The sequence below is a fragment of the Rhinolophus ferrumequinum genome, chromosome 24 (assembly GCF_004115265.2).
Source record: "Rhinolophus ferrumequinum isolate MPI-CBG mRhiFer1 chromosome 24, mRhiFer1_v1.p, whole genome shotgun sequence".
NCBI classification, from domain to species: domain Eukaryota; kingdom Metazoa; phylum Chordata; class Mammalia; order Chiroptera; family Rhinolophidae; genus Rhinolophus; species Rhinolophus ferrumequinum.
In genome coordinates this window covers 6,628,470-6,645,294 of record NC_046307.1, presented here as the reverse complement: position 1 = coordinate 6,645,294, position 16,825 = coordinate 6,628,470, and positions in this window count along the sequence as shown.

Sequence of the window (16,825 nt, the reverse complement as noted above, 5' to 3'; positions counted from 1 at the left end):
TACCTTTAAATATTGGCCCCTTATTTTGGTCTAAGCAACGCCAGGGTTACCATGATGCTCCACAGCTCCCATTTCCATACAACAAAAACAAAGACTCTGTATCTAACACCCACAAATGAGCTCCCACCCAAGTGCAGGTCTCCGGAGTCAAGGAAATGCATATCTACACCTAACGGCAAGATCTGGATTGGGAGGTGGGAATGGAGCCAAGGAAAAATGAACACACCACAGCTCCTCGTCTCTATAAAGCTGCAAGAAAACAGAGCTTGCTAACCTCCCACCCAAGAGTCTGAGTACAAACGTCCTAACAGCCTGATTCCATTTCTTTGCTTCAGCACCCAGTCATCTTTAGATCACTTGTGGCCGTGAGGTATCAAATAACATGAAAAGGGGAGGGGGGCTTTTGGCTCTAACAACAGGCCCTTTGTCCACACTGAATGTGCCAGAGCAATACCTCAGTGTGCAGAGAAATACTATAAACAGGGCAACCTTTTGCAAGACAAGTTTTCAGGAAATATGTTGGCCTCATTGCATATCTCTGTGGCATGTCACATAGCCTCGTTGGAGTACATGAGTCTTCTTGCTGACTACGCATAGATACATACACAGATGGTCAGACTTTTGTACTATTTTTCACGCATTTCTAAAGTCAAGTAACCTCTGATTCTCTAGTTTCATAACTAAGCACTGTTTTATTTTCCAGTTTTTGCTTTCAAATGTACATACATAGGCCCCTTTTACCATTTTAGAACTATTTCTTAGGACTAATTCCATAACAATAAAACAAACAATCCCATAATACAAATGATTTATGTATGTAAGTACTACATAATGTATGAATGCAAACAGATTGAAATTTATGATAAAATTCCTGACCCACAATTGTACTGGTTTAATTGTAGCAGTCTAATTGTAGAAAGTCTCTAAGCACTATGGTTTGATATAGTCTAGCTGGCTAGGAAATTTTGAGCTAGTCATTTTAGGATTATTTCCTAGGACTAAGAAATGTTTACACAAAAAAAGCACTATTTATACTTTGTACAAACAAGTCATTATTCATGTGTAAATTCATAGTGAAAAGAGAACTATACTTGCTTCTGGTCTAATCTAGTCTAGCTGGATGTAACATCTTGAGCTAGTAATTTAAATGCTTTGGGATGCATTTTTACACTTTTCCATTGTTAAAACAAGGGAACAGAACTAAATTATGCCAATGGTCCATCTCCGGCTCTAAAATTCTATCATTCCTTGGTTTTGAAAGTGAATTAGAAGTTACCAACAAAAACCAGTACAATTCCTCAGAACAACTGAAGCTTTCTACAGCTTATGCAGCTAAATCATTTTATAGGCCTCAGAGGATCAAAATGTCAGCAATAGAAGATTAGAATGTAATCTCCTAGGTCCCAGTGAATCTTCTCTTGTTACTCCAAGAATCTCACTTTTTCATATAAGAATATTAAATGGCAAACTATCCAACCTTTGGATGAAGACGATGAGAAAAAAAAATGATTTTTCAGAGGAAATGTTTCCATCAGTCACACTTCACCTGCTTATAAAGTCAAACTCTTGTAAATTTAAAAACACAAATTTGCTAAGTTTAGCTTGATTTTCATTTATTACAAAAATTTTAATTCTACTTTCATGGATGCTGATGGCTTTCACCCCTTTTGGACTACTACCAACATAATTTTTTTAAGTGGAACAAAACAGCGAGTTTGGAGACGGACAAAAGAAAACAAAGAAGTTTCCATGGAAAGGGAGAAGCCTCTCCAGATCTGAACCAATCTCTCTAGGGTAGCACAGCGACTAACTATCACTGATGGACTTTGGGATCACACAGACCTGGGTTTGAATCCCAGCTATACCACTTATTACCTCCATGCCCTTGGGAGAATCAGTTCATAACTCCAAACCTGTTTCTTCTTGGAATAGTATTAACAGCTGTATCATAGGCTGTTGTTAGTGGGGAAACGCATGCTCAAATGTTATTGTTGTATCCTCCTCCTCATCATCAGAGCCAGGAGCCAATGGATCTTTCATTAAAAATCAAATGTAGAGACAACAAAGATGGCGCAGTAGGTAAATGCTGTGCTTACCTTCTCTCACAATCACATCAAAATCACACCTAATCTACAAAACAACCATTATTGAGAATCGCCTAAAATCAAGGTGAACTGAAGCCTTCCAACTAAGGACGTGCTGAAAAAGTCACCTCCAGACTGGTAGGAAGGTCAGAGATGCAGAACAGGCCGGTCCCACACCTGTGTCGGACCTTTAAAGATTGGGAGGGTTATTTTGGCTGTGGGGATCCCCCCTCACCCCTTAGAGGAGTGAGAGATCCCAGCCACACCCCAGCCCAGTGTCCCAGTGCTAGGGAGAGAAGTCCTCATAATTTCTGGTTGTGAAAACCAGTGGAGATTGTAATTTAGTGAGACCGTGCAGTTGCACTCCGAGGTGCTCCTCTTAAAGGGACTGCGCACAGACTGACCCACCAATGGAATCACTCACTTTGAGATCCAGTGCTGGGGCAGTGGCTGGAGAGGCAGCAGAGACATATGGCGGGGAACTGAGTTGTCTGGCTTGGGACAGGGGCTGGAGAAGTGGTTTTCTCCTAGACGGGGGAGCTGGTGGAGGCCACTGTTTCTTTGTTGAGCCCTTTCCCCTCCTGGTGCATGAAGGGTGGCTGCCATTTCTTAGTCTCTGCTGTTCGTTCATCTTGCCCTGGGGAGTTGAGACCTGGCCCCACCCGACTTTTGGGCACACCCAGGCTGCTTTCAGGGTCTTTCTCATGCAGACCACCTTTCCTAGGGTCTCTCAAAGATTTGCAGAACCTAGACAACCAGCATCTGGCTTGAGCATGTCCTGTATCCCTGGCTGAGCAGCCCTAGGTCGGCAAAAGTGGCAGTTGGCCTTGGTTTATGGCTTGGCCTCTCAGAGGCATTTCCAAGCACAGCATGGGTGGCAGACATCTGTGGATTTCTTTCTGGCTCCCACTAGGTGGCTCCAGGTGGGTCACAGGCTGTCACTGAAGTAGACCTACAGTGGATCTCCTCCAAGATGGTCCTGGGGCTGGCGCCCCCAGTGGCCAGCTTCAAAACAAGCTGGAGCATTACCCAGGCATCTCCAAGTACAACACACCCAAGGGGTGGATTTGGCAGGCACCAGAGTCCTCATAAGGCAGATCCTGCTCTGTAGGATCAGACCCTGCACAACACCTCTTCCAATGTAGTGAAGGCCAATCCTTACAACCAGTGAGCCCAAGGGTCAGTCCATCCCACTGATAAGCAATTATCAACCAAGGTTCAGCTACAAGAGGAGGGCACACACAACCCACACAAGGGACATACCTGGAGCGCATGGGTCAGGTTACCAGAAAGACTGTGCCACTGAATCCTACAGCACACCTACTACATAAGACCACTCTACTAAGACCAGAATACATACAGCCCTACCTAATAGACAGAAACAAACACAGGGAGGCAGCCAAAATGGGGAGACAAGGAAACATGACTCAACTAAAAGAACAGGACAAAGCTCCAGAAAAAGAACTAAGTGAAACAGAGATTGCTTATGGGAGTTCCAAATACGGGTTATAAGAATCAATGATCTCATAAAAATGGAGATCTAAACCATGAAAAAGAACCAGTCAGAAATAAAGGATACAATAAAAGAAATGAAGACTATATTACAGGGAATCAACAATAGATTAGATGAAGCAGAGAATCCAACCAGCGATACAGAAGATAAGGTAGCAGAAAACACCCAACCAGAACAGCAAAAAGAAAAAAGAATCCAAAAAATTGAGGAGAGTTTAAGGGGCCTTCTGGACAATATCAAGCATAACAACTTTTGCATCATAGGGATACCAGAAGGAGAAGAGAGAGAGCAAGGAACTGAAAACTTATATGAAGAAATAATGACAGAAAACTTCCCTAACCTGGTGAAGGAAACAGAGTCCCAAACAAGACAAACCCAAGAAGGCCAACACCAAGTCACATCATAATTAAAATGCCAAAGGTTAAATACAAAGAGAGAATCTTAAAAGAAGAAAGAGAAAAGCAGTTAGTTACCTACAAGGGAGCCCCCATAAGATTGTCAGCTGATTTCTCAACAGAAACTTTACAAGCAAGAAGGGAGTGGCAGGAAATATTCCAAGTGACGAAAAGCAATGACATACAAACAAGATTGCTCTACCCAGAAAGACTGTCATTTAGAAGTGAAGGACAGAGAAGGAGCTTTCCAGACAAGAAAAAGCTAAAGGAGTTCATCACTACCAAACCAGTATCACAAGGACTCTTAGAGGGACTTCTGTAAGATGACAGGGGGTTAAGGATGGGTGAAAGGGGAAGGGATTAAGAAGACAAATTGGGTGTTATACGTTAATCATGGGGATGTAGGTTATAGCATAAGGAATATAGTCAACAATATTGTAATAACTAGGTATGGTGCCAGATAGGTACTAGATCTATCAGGGTGGCAGATGGGAATGGGGGTGGGGTCAGGGTGAAAAAGATGAAGACATTAAGAAACATAAATTGATAGCTAATAATACAGTATGGTGAATATAATGAACAATGTTGTAACGATCATGTAAGGTGCCAGATGGGCACTGGACTTATCAGGAGGATCACGTCATAGACTGCGTAGATGCCTGACCACTGCGCTACACACCTGAAGAGCTGAAGTAGAACAATATTGAATGTCAACTATAACTAAATATATAGGAATATATAGTCACGGGATGTAGAGTACAACATAGGAAAGATAGTTGATGGTATTGTAACAGCTATATAAGATGTCAGAGGGGTAGTAGCTTGGGGGGGTGGGTTATCACTTTATGAGGGGTTTAAATGTCTATTACGCTGCTTTGTACACCTGAAACTAATTTTAAAAAGTCAAATGTAAATGAAATACCAAGAATGCTAATAATGTGATTATATACCTATAATCATTATTTATTTTTTACTATTTTATTTTTGTGTTATAGGAACACTTAACATGAAATATATCCTCTTATAATTTTAAATGTACATTACTGTTAACTATAGATACAATTATGCATAACAGATCACTAGAGCTTATTTATCTTGCTTGACTGAAACTTTAAGCTCTTTGATCAATAACTCCCCTCCTTGGTAATCACCATTCCACTCTTTGATCCTACAACTGACTATTTTAGATACCTCATATAGGTGGAATCATGCAATATTTGTCTTTCTGTGACTGGCTTATTTCACTTAACATCATGTCCTCAAGGTTCATCCATGTTGTTACATATTACATAATTTCCTTCTCTTTAAAAGCTGAATAGTATTCCATTGAGTGTATATAGCATATTTTCTTTATCCATTCATCTGATGATGGACATTTAGGTTGTTTCCACATCTTAGCTATTGTGAATAATGACACAATGGACATAGGAGTGCTAATATCTTTCCAAGATGCTGGTTTCAATTCTTTTTAATAAACACCCAGAAATGGATTTGCTAGGTCACAGAGTAAAAACATGTCACATACTGCCAGAATAATGCCTAAAACTAACTTAGGATTTTTATTCAGAATATATAAATAACATCTATAGATTAATAAAAACAAACATCAAATAGAAAAGTAGTTAGAAAATATCAACAGGTATTTCAAAGAAGAATAAACGCAAATAAGTCATGAGCCTATGTAAAGAAGCTCAACCCCATGAATATCAAATAGAACTTTAAATCAATAATAAAAGTCAATTTTATATTCAGCAATTTATAATAATTAGAACTAAATTAAAAGCTATCAATAGGTGTGCAAAAATTTGGAACAACAAGAAGCTTTCATCCTACCACCAGGGGGGTGTGACTGATACAGTTACATGATTTTTGGGGGGTTGTTTGTTTGTTGGCAGTCCAATAAAGATGTACATGCACATTGGTGGTTAGTCCTTGGAGTTGTCAGGAAAGCCACCTACTGAAATTCAAAGGAAATTTCTTAATGTGAGCAATGAATACATACATTTTTGTTATTGTCCTTTAAACTGAAGTGATTCATTCTATTCAATTCTATCCTTACTATAAAAATATTCAAAAAGAAAACAAAAAATTAAATGAAGCCAGTCAAGATGGTGGAGTATGTAAATCCTGTACTTACCTCCTCTCATGACCACATCAAAATTAGAGCTGAAATACAGAACTGTCATTGAGAATCATCTTAAGTCTAGCTCAACTGAAGCCCTACAGCTAAGGACATACAGAAGAAGCCACCTCGAGAATGGTAGAAGGAGCAGAGACATGGAACAGGCTGATCCCACACCTGCATGTGACCATTAATGGATGGATACCTCAGCTACAGAGGTCCCCCCCAGAGGAGTGAGGGGTCCCAGTCCCATACCAGGCTCCCCAGACCAGGGTTCCAGTGCTGGGAAGAAAAGTCCCCATAACATCTGGCTGTGGATACTAGCAGAGAATGTGGCTGAGTGAGACAGAGGGCAGCTGCAGTCCCAGGTGCTCCTCTTAAAGAGCCCATGCACGAACTCATTCACTGACAAACTGACTCACTCGACCTGGGTTGACAGTTCCAAAGGTGGCAGGGACAAACAGGGAGGAACTGAATTGTCTGGCTTCAGGGCAGTGGCTAAAGAGGCAGCTTTCTCCAAAACAGAGGAGCTGGCGGAAGCCATTGGTTCTTTGTTAGGTCCTCACCCCTCCTGGCATGCAGACGCAGGCGGCCACCATTTCTGAGTACCCTACAACCTCAATAACACCATTCGTTTGCTATGGTTCCCTAGGACCCTGGCCTACTCAAATTATGGGCACCCAAGCCATTTCCAGTGGCTTTTCTGTATAAAGAGCTTATCTTGGCTCATGCCACAGACATTGTTAAAATCTCTCAAAATCTCTCTGCAAAATCCAAACAAGTAGCATGTGACTTCGGCGTGTCCTGTACCTCTGGCTGAGTAGCCCCGGGCCTGGTACTAGTGACAACAGGCCTAAGTTCACGGCTTGGCCTCTCGAGGTACCTCCAAGCCTAACGTGGGTGGAGGCTATCTGTGGATTACCTTGTGGCTCATGCCAGGTAGCCCCAGGCAGGGCACAAGCTGCAGCTGAACTTGGCTTGTGGTGGGTCCCTCCCAGGAGGTCCCAGGGTTGGCATGCCCAGTGGCCAACTTCAGACCGAGCCAGAGCACCACCTGGCTGCCTCCAAGGATGACACACTCAAAAAGCAGGCAGGGCAGGTACCAGAGCCCTACTAAAGTGAATCCTGCTCTGTAGGGTCAACCCCTGCACAACAGCCCCTCCACTGTAGTCATGGTCAATCCTCATATCCAATCAGCCTGAGGGTCAATCCCTCCCATTGATGTGCAAACAGCAACTGTGCCTCAACTACAACAAGGGGTCACATACAACCTACACAAAGGACACACCTGAAACACCCGGCTCAGGTAACCAGGGAGGCTGTACCACTGGTCCTCATAGAACACCTACTACATAAGGCCACTCTACTAAGACCAAGAGACATAGCAGTCCTACAAAATACATAGAAACACACACAGGGAGGCAGCCAAAATGGAGAGACAAAGAAATATGTCCCAAATTAAAGACCAGAACAAAGCACCAGAAAAAGAACTAAACAAAATAGAGACAAGCAATCTAACAGACACAGAGTTCAAAACATTGGTTATAAGGATGTTCAGTGATCTCAGGGAAAACTTCAACAAAGAGATAGGAAATATAAAAACAGAGATAGAAAACATAAAAAAGAACAAATAAGAAATGAAGAATACCATAACTGAAATGAAGAATACATTAGAGGAAATCAATAGATAAAGTAGATTAGATAAAGCAGAGGATAGAATCAGCAATTTAGATCAGCTAGCAGAAAACACCCAAACAGAACAGCAAAAAGAAAACAAGAGTTGAAAAAAACGAGGTATAGTTTAAGGGGCCTTTGAGAAAACATCAAGCATACCAACATTTGCATCATAGGGGTACCAGAAGGAGAAGAGAGAGAGAGAGCAAGGATCTGAAAACCTATTTCAAGAAATATTCACTGAAAACTTCCCTAACCTGATGGAGGAAATATACAAGCCCAGGAAGTACATACAGTCCCAAACAAGATGAACCCAAATAGGCCCACACCAAGACACATCATAATCAAAATGCCAAAGGTTAAAGACAAAGAAAGAATCTTAAAAGCAGCAAGAGAAAAGCAGTTACTTACCTACAAGGGAGCTCCCATAAGACCATCAGCTGATTCCTCAACAGAAACTTTGCAGGCAAGAAAGGATTGGTACAAAATATTCAAAGTGATGAAAAGCATCACCTACAACCAAGATTACTCTAGCCAGAAAAGCTATCATTTAGAATCAAAGGACAGATAAAGAGCTTCCCAGACAAGAAAGAGCTAAAGGAGTTCATCACCACCAAACCAGAAAACACCCAAACAGAACAGCAAAAAGAAAGTATTAAAGGAATTAAAGTATTAAAACCAGTATTACAAGGAATCTTAGAGGGACTTCTTTAAGATGAAAGAAAAGATTAAAAATATGAATAAACAAATGGCAATAACTACGTATCTGTCAACAATTACTTTCAATGTAAACGGATTAAATGCTCCAATCAAAAGATAGGGTGGCTGAATGCGTAACAAAACAAGACCCTTATATATGCTGCATACAAGAGACTCACTGCAGACTGAAAGACACACACAGACTGAAAGTTAAGGGATGGAAAAAAAGATATTTCATGAAAATGAAAACAAACAAAAAAACTGGAGTAGCAATACTTATACAAGACAAAATAGACTTTAAAACAAAGGCTGTAACAAGAGACTAAGGAGGACCCAGTAATCCCACTTCTAGGTATTTATCCAAAAAAAATCGAAAATGCTACTTCAAGGGGATGTGTGCATCCATATGTTCTTTGCAGCACTGTTTACAATGGCTAAGATGTAGAGGCAGCCTAGGTGTCTATCAATGGAAGAATGGATAAAGAGGAGGTAGTACATACATACAATGGAATACTGTTCGGCCAGGGAAGGGAATGGGTTCTCGCCATCTGTGGTGGGACTTGGAGGGTATTGTGCTGAGTGAAGTATGTCAGACAGAGAAAGACAGATGCAATGCGATATGTAGAATCAAAAGAACAAAATAAACAAACAAACATAAACAAACTCATAAATACAGAGATCATTTTGATAATTGCCAGATGGGAGGGGATTGAGGTGGGTGAAAAAAAGAGGAAGGGATTAAGATGTGCAAATTGGTTGTTACAAAGTAGTCATAGGGATGTAAGTTATAACATAAGGAATATAGTCAATAATATTGTAATAATAATGTATGGTGTCAGGGGGGTACTGAATTTTGGAGGGTGATAAATGGGAGAGGGTTGGGGAGCAGGGTGTAAAAGATGAAGGGATTAAGAAGTACAAATTGGAAGCTATTAAATAGTCATGGGGATGTAAAGTAAAGCATAGGGAATATAGTCAATAATACAGTAATAACTATGTATAGTGTCACGGGGGTACTAGACTAATCAGGGGGATCACTTCTTAAATTATATAAATGTCTAACCACTATGCTGTATACCTGAAATTAATATAAAATAATATTGAATGTCAACTATAATTGAAAAGTTAAAAAGGAGGGAAGGGTGAACGTATAAAACAAATAAGTCATGGGGATGTAATGTACAGCATAGAGAATATAGTAAATAATATTGTGAAAGCACGGTCTGGTGTCAGAAGGTCACTTGATTTATCATGGTGATCACTTCTTTAGGTATGTAAATGTTGATTGAATAACTATTGTACATACCCAAAAATAATATAATGTTATATGTTAGCTATATTTTAATAAAATTTTTTTAAAAATTAAATTAAAAATAAAATCACTAATCACATGTTTGCTTGGAAAGTGACATAGAGCAAAGATATCAGGCTTAACTTCTACTTACTAGGACTTAATAAACACAAATATTTGGGACATATGCTGTACCAACAAGTCAAAGTTTTAGTTTATGTGTAAAGAAAGACTGGCATGAATGAAATGACTGTTAACAGCAGTGTCTGGATGGGAGGAATCACCAGTGTTATTTTCTCTGGTAAAGGAGAGATTAGATAGATATTTGTTATGTATTTAAATTTTCTGATCACTAATGCAGTATGTAACTATTATAAAAAATTTTTAATATAGAAAAGCACACAAATACTATCAAAAATCAACTATCTAAAGACTGCTGCTATTAATATCTTATTCTACACAGTTTATATTTCCATCTTTTGTTTTTACAAAAGTCTTATTTTACATAATTGGTATGTGTAGTATTCCTCAACATGCTGTTTAGTATTCTATCAAAATTAATATACTTGATTTAACAGTTGATATAGTCCACTTATATTTTATTATGAATAACATCCTGAAAACATTCTTATGAATTACAGGTCTAATTTCTAATATTTCTCTAGGAAAATTTTCTTAATGGGAATTGTTGGGGCAAAGAGTTGATTATGCTTAAGGCTGTTGATAATCTATGATAGGACTCTTAGAAGTTCTTTCGAATCTATTAAAACAAAAATCTTGGGATGAAAAGAGCCTTCTAGGTCTAGTTTCTTAGATTACTCCAGCTGAAATTTACCTTTTCTTCCTCTGCATGTCATAGCAATTGTTACATGTATATTTATAAGAATATAGAGTATTGTCTGTCCTGACATGTAAATATTTTATGTGTGTGTTTCTCGTGTCTCCAATAGGTAAGTTCTGAATGTAGATATATCAAAGTCTGAAATAATTATGCATCACCAAACACTGAGCTGTTCTGTGTGTAGTGTTCATAGCATACTCTGCAGCATTCACAGTAACTCAGTGAACACTGAGAGAAGTTAGAGAACGAAAACAACACAGGAGAGGGAATTAATAGAAAATACTTATGTGAGGATTTTCAAATACTTAATAGTAACACAAAATAGAATATCTCTCTACTGATTTTTTTTTTTTTTTTTTTTGGGCAAAATAAGATGAAGTGAAAAGATAGATACTTTCCAAATGTATATTTCTGCTAAGCAAGAAATAGTATTTCTCTTTTGGATGAGAGAGTGGTCTTAACTCTATAGATGATAGTTAAAGCCAGAAGAATGGATAAAATAACCAAAGGGAGAATGTAGAGAGATAAGAGAAAGTCTAATATTTGGTCCCTGCAACTTCCAAATTGTACAGTACAGGTAAATAAAGAGAAATAATAAATGCATAGAAGGAACAGCTACAGAGGTGGAAAAGCTCATGGAAGCTCATAAAGAAGAATATTTTGAGAAAAACTGATAGAGTATGTCAAATGCTGCTTAGAATTTGAATAACATGAGTAAAAAAACATCAAATGGGATTTGGAAAAGAGGAAGTCACTGATAAGAGCAGTTTTGTTGTACAGAGACTGAAGGCAAATTGGAATGAACTGAAGCTTGGGTGTGTAGTGAGGAAATAGAGACAGGACATATTAATGCATTTTTTATAAAGTTTGGCTAAAAAGGGGAGAGGAAAAAAATGGAACCCTAATGGAAGGGGAAGTGAGTCAAGGGGACTTGTGCTTTTCTAAGAAGTGCATTGTTAGAGTCAATTTTCCTACAAGAATGATTTGTAGGGAAGGAGAGAGAGCCATGATTTAGGAGCAGTAGGTGGTGACAATAAGCGAAGTCCTAGAGACACCGAGGAGGAGGGGGTCTAGTAGTTAAAGGTTTGTTTTGACATGCTCCAACAGCACTGCTACGGAGAAATATTAGTATGGCAGGTTTTCCAACGGCAGAAATGTGCTAATTTTTCCCTAGCTTCCCCCTGAAATCCTTGGCTTAAGAGTTAGAGAAGCTTATACAACGCACATAGTTGAGGCGATGTCTACAAATTCCAGTTGTGAGAATGTGAAAGTGGATAGAACTCAGCAGAAGCGTAGTGATAAAGATCAAAGTGGAAACTGTACTGTTAATAACGTGCATACCTTTTTTACTGTTCCTGGAGAAATCGCAGAAGCAACGAGGATAAATGTGAAGCAACACTAAGCAGACTTCAGGGCTACAGCCTGAGAGTAAGCAAAACAAATGCCTATTATATCAAGATAATGTAAAGTACTGTGGACACAGAACAGATGTGAAACAAATTCACTTTGTTTCAGGAAGCATGGCAACTAGACCTATTCAAAAAACCAGATCAAAATCTTTCTGAGAAGACAATCCATGAAACTCCATTTACTCACATTTAGTTTCAAAAAGCCCAACAAGTTTTCCTCTTATTGATGCCACTGAAAGTTTGGGGTTTTGGTTTTTGTGATTTAAAAATTAAATGAGATCACATGTGTGAGGGTGCTTAAACCAATGCCTGGTATATAGCAAGCATTTAATAATATGCTAATTAAATCCAAACCTTTACCCCAAGGGAAGTAAGCCAAGGAAATAAGGGACTATGGCATTGGAGTCTTTGTGAGAACCTTTGTGGTTAGGATTCTAGTGAAAATATTTCATTTAATTTATCTGATTATCCAGGAGACCAAATATTAAGTAACTACCTCATAGAGCTGTAATACGGGAGAGGGGGGAGTGAATCAGAAAAAATGGGACTTTTCAGAGACTTGAATATGAACTAATTTTTGAACCCATTACACTTAGTGTGTGATATTTCTTGTTTAGGCTAAATGGTAAGTAACGTTCATTGTACCCTATTTACAGAGTTGGCTTTCTAATAATAACTCTTAGTCTGTGTATTTCACCTTCGCTTACAGGACTATACGTTGAAATGAGAAGCACTAATCCCCGTTAACTATTAATATCACTTTGAAAAATTGTTCAAGCAAATTTGCTTCAATGAAAGTGAGTGAGAAGGCATCCTTATAAATCATAAAATATAATGTTAATACAGTGTTTCAAAGCAGCCTTGGCTGTCACTGAAATGTTTTGAATGAATTTAATGCATACTGAAACTGTGTATTATGTATGTCTGTATTAAATATGTATTTTCAACTCTTAAAGTCACAGCAAGAATATATTTAAAGATTTTAGAGTTTTAATGAAATACATCTCTTTCCTGCTTGTAGCTTGTCTTCTGATCTACTTTCAATAGAACGTATGCTTTGAGTTAAGGCTTTTGTGCCAGAGAGTATTTTGTTCCAAAGAATGCACTTTTGTTGCTATGATATAGTTTATGTCACTGTGAGTTATATGAATCTTAAATTACTAAAATATGGCTATAATTAATTGTTTTGATGTATTTTCATGTTTTAGAGGAGTGATAGAAAAGCTTATGCACCATGAACCCTGGATTTACCTGCTACCTTGGATGCTCAGTGAGAAGATTGCAAGTTACATTCATCCGGAGAAACAGTGTGAGAAGGTGGAGGGGACGAAGAGGTAAGAGGGAAAGGTCTTGGGGAAACCAGTCCTCTCTTTTGCTCTGACTTGGGAGTCTTACCAAAGGCATAGGACAATAAATCCATCACTCAGACTACGCATTAGTGAAAAACATTATAGTGGCTTGATAAAAAGATGCCTGAAAGACAAAGTGACAAGCCTTGAAATCCCCAAGTTTCAAAACATCAACAGGGTTATAGGAACAAGTTGTCTTCTGAGCTAAGATGCCACTATTTCTTAGATATCTCTTGCTATTAGTCCCATATTAGTCATGGGAGTAGGAGATAGATGATATAACTGAGACTCACTGAGTAAGTCTAGTCCACAGTCACAAAGGATACAAGTCACTGAGGACATGCCATTTGAGTCTCCTGTCTTGCAGCTGCCAACCTGCGGGAGAGAAGCAACATCTTTGAAGACATCGCTTCATCAGTATTCACTTCAGCAGAAGGTTTCCTGGGGTGCCCTGTGCTTCAGTTGAAGCTCACACTGAGAGGGGAGGCACCTGATTAAAAATGAAACAGCTGAAGGAGCTTCTTTAAAAGTGACAACTTGAGAAGCATGTTTGTGGAAGTGCTTGTTTTAGAGTAGCATCAAGAGCAGATTCCAACAAAATCAACTCTGATACTTCAAATTAGACGCAAAGATTAAACAAAGTTAAGCGACCATGGATTTGGATCTCTTGAAAGAACTTAAGGTGCTTTTCAGTAAGTTTAGGGAAGTTTGATTATTTTTCTATAATTGTAAGGAAAAACAGTAGAAAACATCACATAGTCCATCTACAATTTCCTCTTCTGTGAAGCAGTAAAATCTCTAAGCATATCACAAATTTAACAAATCTCACACCTGAAAGCCATGACCTAGCATCTAGTGAATTAAATTATTAGAAGGAAAAAAAACCGTGTATTTTATAGCATTTTAATACTAGAAAGACAATCAGCTCAAGAAGAAATCAAATATTCTTATATTTCTTCAATACATCTTCCCAGAGATATTAGGTGAAAACACCTTTGAGTAACAATATAGAACATACTACTCAAGCCTGTACCTAGAGCAGACTTACTGATACTTTCTGTGGAAATTCATGATGTCAAGAAAAAAAGTCAGCAGAACTTGGTGTTTCACTCAGGCGTCATTTCAGGTGCATAGCAGAATTCGCATTTACTTGTATAATAAGAGCTTGTTTTAAGCGTCACACAGTGTCTGAATTACAATGCACATTTTCCTATTAATTGTCAAACATTCTCATTATCGGATTTAGTGATCATTTCACCTTTAAATCATACAGAAAACAAACTCTCCCTTCATGCAGTCTGTTTAAAATATTCTGGGATATTTGGATGACTGAAGAAGCCATCAAATTCTCCCCTACCAGCTTCTCCAGCCCATCGGTGATCATGCTCCTGGTACTTTAGCTACACCCAACCTCCTGCCATTATCCAAGACATGCTTAGTCTCCTTTTCATCAGAAACTCCAGACCTTCTGCTTCTGCACAGATTTTCTTGGTTGTTGGATAATTCCAATTCACCTTCTATCAACCCTCCTAAACTTTACTTCATTCTTCTCATCACTGTCCAGACTCCTCTATGCAGGGATGTCGTGCAGGGCGGCCTGCGGGGTCTCTGGTCCCACTCCCCACATAAGAACTCAGGATGTGGCGAGGCCAAAAAGGAACACGCACGGAGCCATAGGTAGGGGAGTCACACCACTATAGTCTCATTGGAGGCTGGATTCACACAATGTCCTGCTGTCCGCTTTTCTGCCAACCGACCGACTCCCCTCCCCAGCGCAGCCGCAGCAGTTATATCAGTGGCCAGTTGGCTAACCAGCCACAGCTGACGGTCAACCAGCCACAGCCAGCGGCCATCTACTACCCAAACCAGCACCTTTTCACGTGAGGCCGAGAGCCTGGAAACTGCTCTCCGGGGCTCTGTCCCCACAAGGGATAATCAATTCTCTCCCTTTAACTCTCATGAAACTTGGCACCTTAAAAATAGGCAGAGGACCTGAATAGACATTTCTCCAAAGAGGACATACAAATGATCAATAGATATGAAAAGATGCTCAACATCACTAATCATCAGAGAAATGCAAAAACCACAATGAGATATCACCTGACACCTCGCAGAAAGGCTATTATCAATAAATCAACAAACAACAAGTGTTGGTGAGGATGTGGAGAAAAGGAAATCCTCATGCAGTTGATGGAATTGCAAATTGGTGCAGCTGCTATGGAAAGCAGTATGGAAGTTCCTCAAAAATTAAAAATAGAACTACCATATCACCCAGCAATTCCACTTCTGGGTATTTATCTGAAGAAATCCAAAATACTAATTCGAAAAGATATATGCACCCCTATATTAATTGCAGCATTATTTACAATAGGCAAAATATGGAAGCAACCTAAATGTCCAATGATGGATGAATGGCTACAGAAGAGTTGGTACACACACACACACACACACACACACACACACAGGAATATTACTCAGCCATAAAAAAGAATGAAATCTTGCCATTTGCAACAACATGGATGGACCTAGAAGGTATTATGCTAAATGAAGTAAGTCAGAAAGAGAAAGACAAATACCATATGGTTTCATTTATGTGTGGAATCTAAAAAACAAAAATGAACAAATAAAATAAAACATAAACTCATAGATACAGAGAACAAATTGATAGTTGCCAGATGGGAGGGGTTTTTGGGGGATGGGTGAAAAGGTGAAAGGGATTAAGGAGTACAAATTGCCAGTAATAAAAATAGTCATGGGGATGCCAAGTACAGCACAGGGAATATAGTCAATAGTATTATAATAACTGTGTATGGTGTCAAATAGGTGATGATGTCACAAGATATATAAATGTCTGGTCACTATGTTGCACACCTGAAACTAATACTATATGTCAACTGTAACTGAAAAATAAATTTTAAAAAACTTAGTACCTTTATTAGAGTATCACATTCTACCCTAACTATTTATTACTGGCAAAGTTAACTATCGTGTTATTTTCTTCTCCTCTTGGGGACATTTCTATTGCATGAGTGACACATGAGATCATTTCACGATGGTGGGTAGTCGGAAGCATGGGATCAGAATCTATAAAAATGCCCAAATTCCCCAGACTTCAGAGGATGTTCTCGGAATGTTCCCCTTGAAGCCTCTATCACAGGGTTTTAGATAAGGGGGAAGTGTGTGCTCCCCTCTCTGACGGAGCCAGGGCATGGAAATTCCATAGCAGTCCAACACTCCTCTGCTAAAACATCCTAAGCTTCTTTGCACTCAGTTCCTTGATACATTCATTCTGGAGAGCATTACAAAAGTGGGGGTCTGTTCACTTCTATTATACAAACATTAAATAAGGAATGCAGCATTTAGTATAGAAGTATGCACACAGTTGCTAAATGTTTTGTTTCTTACATTTGGGGGCTGTAGCTAAAACTAAGACAAAAAGATATCCAGA